General features: G+C 42.4%; 1 pseudogene; it reads right to left on the bottom strand.

Annotated features, from left to right (window-relative positions):
• Positions 1–243: 243 nt before the first annotated feature.
• On the bottom strand, positions 244–1722 carry LOC109483223 (annotated as a pseudogene).
• Between the last annotated feature and the right edge of the window lie 4027 nt (positions 1723–5749).

The raw sequence follows: 5749 nt of genomic DNA, 5'->3' as shown, positions 1-5749 counted from the left end.
CCGAATTTCTTCGCGAGAGGAATAAAGGAGGCGGTGTACATTACTGAACAGAGACGGGAGGCGACACAGGTTATCTGACACGTATGACCCTCTGCTGCTATCACGTGTTTCCGACGTCACGTCCCGGAAGCTGCAGTAGAAGGGTCCATTCCGTGAAGTCGTCCGAAAATTTAGGTAAGTCCTAATTTACTGTGTTGGAAAGAACAAACCTTTTTGTCATTATGAAGTATACCAACACAGATGATCTTTCATTCTAACACACTTTTAAACCTTCACCACGCGGTTGTTCATGCTCTCCATGGCCAACGCTGCGGACACGCCCATCGTAGTCGCCTCTGGGCTGTTTCGTTGTTCCAAGTTACTCGACTCCTGCGCTACCGAAAACGCCGAGGCGATGCATTGGTACCATCGGCCCAGGAGCGCGATGAACGCCGCCCGAAACTGTGTGTGGCAGGCGGCGTACACAATCGGGTTGACGGTTGAATTCAGCCACAGGAACCAGAAGGAGACCTCGTATACAACATCGCTGATGCAATTCTGGCAGACTGTCCGAACCAGGGTGAGGATGGTGTAGGGCGCCCAGCAGATTCCGAAGACAAGAACAATGATGGCCAGTGTCTTCGCCACTCGCATCTCCTTAGCCATGTCGAGCTGCGGCTTCTTCTTTCTTTGGTTGGCGATGATCGGTTCAGACGACGTCGATGGCCCGACCCCCTGTGGTATCACAGGCTGGACTACTGACGACGAGCCGTCTGCCTCGATGGGAGTCACGGCAAGCTGGTCGTACGATGTCTTCCGGTCCCCCGCCTCTGAACCTCTCTCGTTGTTGGTCGGAGAAAGCTGGTTTCGCTTCAGCTTGGCATTGCCGTTACTTGTTCCCTTTTTAGGCCCCATATTCTGAAGGTCAACCCTCCTCGCCATCTTGGCCTGGGTTCTCTTGCGAATCTCCATGTAGATGCGGCAGTAGAAGAACGAGACGCTTATGAACGGGGTGAAGAATTCTACCAAACTGGCCGTGAAGGTGAAGGGGAAGTTGGCGTGGAACTCCACGTAACATTTGTCGGCAGGGACGTCCCGTCTGCCCATGAAGTGCTCCCAGCCGATGATAGCTGGCCCGTACAGAAGGAAGGCGATGAACCAGACCAGGCCCATGTGGTACATCGTCCGCTTGATGGACTTCTTCATGCTGTACTTGACGGCCTGCGTGACGCAGTGATACCGGTCCAGGCTGATCGCCATGATGTTCAGCGTGGAAGCCGAGCACACACAGTAGTCTATCACCAGCCACACAATACAGGCGTCGTGGCCTAGAGACCAGACTCCGCTCAGGATGTACGGCACGTACATGGGGATGGCAATCGAGCCGATGAGGAAGTCTGCGAATGCGAGATTAAGGAGGAAGTAGTTACTGGTCGTTCGGAGGTTCCTGTTTTGCCAGAAGGCAATGATGACGAGGAGATTGCCGCAGACAGTTATGAGGATGACGACTCCTATCAGGAAGGCGAGAACTGCAGTGACGGCTGGTGAGAATGGCGGAGTGTACCCGTTGAGTGTACCGTTCGCGCTGCCGTTGGACGTCGTCAGCGACATCAAGCCGGCCGTCACGTTGTTCAGGAAGTCCGTTGTAAAATCAACGGTGTAGTTTTCTTCTAAAGCCGCCATGGGTGCCGTGGCGTTCTCCACTGTCGAGTTGTTCTCAGTCATTTTCGATTTGGGGAAGGTAGTGCTCCGTATGTCTGCCAGAAAGAAGACATTCAAAAACCATCACAACCATTGCAATAGAGTTTATGTGTATAATACCTCGTATACAGCTATATGGGTTACCTATTGAGAGCAGTTTAATAGATTAGTATTTACGTTGCCCTTATTATGTGACTTATATGGATACTGTAATATGCATGACTCCTTCTAATGAGAAAGGATCCCAGGGTTATACGTCTAAGATTTTTTAATCATTTATTGTCCCATTTTTATAAAGATTGATCCAACTATAATAATGAAGTTAAAAGGGCTCTGATAGAAACCATGTTCAATGGTAGAACCATTTCCAAAAACTAATCAGCCCAACAGACAGACTTTAGGCCATGTTGATTTGATTATATGCATGACATCCTCTGGGAACCCCAAAACTGATGCGAGCGTGCGAATAAAAAAAGTTTTGCAAAAAATTACTTTCATTATGAAATCTACGTGGTCATGAAGGTTGAACAAATGACACAGAGAATGGTATGGCGAATAATCTACTCTTCAAATTCATTTCTTTACATTTTCGTCTTTTTTGTTTGATTTTGGCATTCTACGACATTGGTATCGTCTTTAAATATTCTTTTTGCAACTTACGGTATATATTTGCTCATTTTGCAACTGTTTTGTACGATTTACAGCATGGTTGAATTTTTTTTGGAAACAGCCGAAAATTCATGCGATGTCATCCATATAATCAAATCAACATGGCCTTATTAACAACACGATTTATGGTTCATGATCCTAGAGAGCAGCCGAACCAGGAAATGCACTTACCTACAGTAGGCTGTCTGGCGCCGTCAGCTCTTACAGCGATCCAGATGTCAGTCTACAACAGGGAACCTGGGGTAATATAGGAACACGTGTGGTTATGTCTCCGGATCAAATTCGAGTTTAGAAGCATCAATAGATGAAGGTACAGAAATAAATTACTCCGTATATTCCTGTGACTAATTGATTTAGTTGTACTCTGATTCGCATCTTACTTTATCGTTAACGAAGTAGGCACTGTTTTGTGTATATGTGTAAAAGCCTGTTCCAGATGATTTTATGGTGACTATATAGTACCGGCCACAGCTGTCGGCTGAACCCCCCACATTGCACTTAGGCCATATTGATTTGATTGTATGGATAACATCCGCGCGCGCATGAATTTTTGGCCATTTCCAAAAAAAAAGGTTTTCAACCATACTGTAAATCGTACAAAACAGTTGCAAAACGAGCAAGTATATACCGTAAGTTGCAAAAAAAAAATATCGGAAAACGACACCAATGTCGTAGAATGCCGAAATCAAAGGAAAAAGACGAAAATGTACGAGTATATGTCTGTATCTGTATAGCCAGTATAACCGCCCTTCGGCGTAACACACCAACTTCAATATACAATAAATGTAAAGAAATTAATTTGAAGAGCAGGTTTTTCGCCATACTATACTCTCTGTCATTTGTTCAACCTTCATGACCACGTAGATTTCATAAGGAAAGCAATTTTTTTTTGGCCAAACTTTTTTAATCGCACGCTCGCATCAGTTTTGGGGGTCCCAGATCTAGAGGATGTCATCCATATAATCAAATCAACATGGCCTAACGTCAAGCACGCCAGCAAAGAATGCCCTGTCCTTTCGAGTGCCCGCTATTCATATTGTACAAGTAAGATTTACAGTGCGGTTCAATACCACGGGCATGAATGAACAATATAGCAAATAAAAGAGTTATTGCCAGAATATTTTTATCAATTGGTATTTGTGCCTTTAGCTTTTAGTTGACAGAAATCGATTTTGGACGGTCTTGCGGAAAATTCGTGGGGTCAGCTGTTTGCATGACCGTAAGATGTGGTTGAACGTTTTGTTTTCTTAAACTACAGCTGTCGTGTCACCGTTAGAAACCGGCTACTTGGCAGACACTACAATTGCGTTGCGCAGTAGAGGCTCCAAAATGGGAACAGTGTTATAGTTCCTAGTTAATATCTTAGAAAATCCTTTTTTTTTTCTCTTGACAATTTTGTAGATAGTGTGACAGCTTTTTCACGCTGACTTTTCATACAAATTCTCATTCATTATTCCAGAACAAGCCGCTAGGGCACAGTGGCTAGGGGCACAAAACTTCCACTTATTCCTGACAGGATAAGCTATCTGAATACACCAAATATCCAATCACAATCCATGAAGACGTTCTGAAGTTATGCTGACTGCAAATGCGCGGAACCCAAACACACACACAGACACACACAGAGACACACCGAAAACAATACATCCATTTTTCATGACAATCATACACATACACAGCACAGGATAAAGAATCACAGAAGCACGTACGCTCCATCCAATCACTCGCTATGTTTCACACAGAGACCACACACATGCTGCGACATCGGTTACAAACCATGTAAGGCACGGCATGGGTGAATGCCAAGTTCAGTAGAGACGTCAAATAATAATAATAATAATAATAATAATAATAATAATAATAATAATAATAATAATAATAATAATAATAATAATAATAATAATAATAATAATAATAATAATAATAATAATAATAATAATAATAATAATAATAATAATAATAATAATAAATTAATAATAATAATAATAATAATAATAATAATAATAATAATAATAATAATAATAATAATAATAATAATTGTGATTAAGATAAAGTTTACAGTCGTCGACAAGGCTACTAAGGAGACCTTCACGTGGTCTTCCTTGTGTGGGCTTGAGTTTGATAAGAGTTGATATAGTTAATATAATTACTGTTCGATCTGAAGTTTGACCATAGTCGAGTACCTTTGACCAAGACTGTTGTCAATTTATTACATTGCACGTAATAGCCATACATGCCATCCCCTTGTCAAAAATACCACTCCTTGTTGGTAAGGAACAAATTATATACTATGAAACTATATAATACAATGAAACAACACCCTGCAGAAAGGGAAATACTTCATTCACAACGTCATAATCGATCTTGTTTCACATATTGTCACATATTGTATGAATGCAAATTGCCTGAATAACTGATAATAAATGTTTTTTATGGTGTTTATTGTCCAAACAGTACCCGTGCAGTCGCAGCCTTTAACGGCTGTATAAATGCAGGCCAGGGTATCACATAATAATCAATACAAAGCACAACAATCAAATGATACACATGATGACACATATTTGCTCCACAAATTTGTGTGGAACTGTCGCAAGGGTCTGTGCGGCTGCCATTCGTTACCACAAGGTGACCTCAATACGACTTTCCCCAACCGAAGTTATGTACCCATTCACACCTGAGTGGAGTGAGGAAGGTTGTGTAAAGTGCCTTTCCCAAGGGCACAACGTCGGGGTGCATGTCAACTCGGGATCAAACCCGGGTCTCCCCGCTTCATAGTCGAACGATCTACCACTACGCCACCCGACGCTATTAAATGTCTAGAGATAATAATTTTTTTGGAAACTAAAAACAAAGCAAACAAACAGTTGAACACAAATTTACCGTACTCTAGACTGTAGAGTACGACACACCGAAACCTAAAAGTTTTAAATGGCATCCTAAGGTCATTGAAATCACACTGCACATTCGGCCGACCGCTCTCTAAATCATATTTTATATTACCGGGGATTTTAGGGGATTTGACTTTCTTTTAGAATGAATGGGACCGATTGCCTTGGAGTTATCGGTTTGGCAGAGATTGAACAATCATAGAAAGGGAGTGTGTCTATGGCCTAACCATCAGCTTAGCTTCGGCAGTACTGGGAACTACCTGGTCATAGATAACGTGCCCCTTCTCTCTGTGGACGTTCTTCTCCGGTAAGCCATTCATTCTTTTAAATCATAGGTTCACCTATCAATGGGTTGGGATCTGCATGGTGTTATAGAGGCATCTAATGCGATTTGATCAGGGCAGCAAAACTGGAAATATTCTGAATAAGGCCACACCGATTTAATTTTATGGATGACATCCGCGCGCGCATTGATTTTCACCCGATCTCAAAAAAAAAAAAAGAAAATCACG

The sequence above is a fragment of the Branchiostoma belcheri genome, unplaced genomic scaffold (genome assembly GCF_001625305.1).
Source record: "Branchiostoma belcheri isolate BF01 breed outbred unplaced genomic scaffold, Haploidv18h27 scaffold63, whole genome shotgun sequence".
Lineage (NCBI taxonomy): Eukaryota > Metazoa > Chordata > Leptocardii > Amphioxiformes > Branchiostomatidae > Branchiostoma > Branchiostoma belcheri.
The sequence above is the reverse complement of the archived record's forward strand: the minus strand, read 5'-3'. Positions and strand labels throughout refer to the sequence as shown.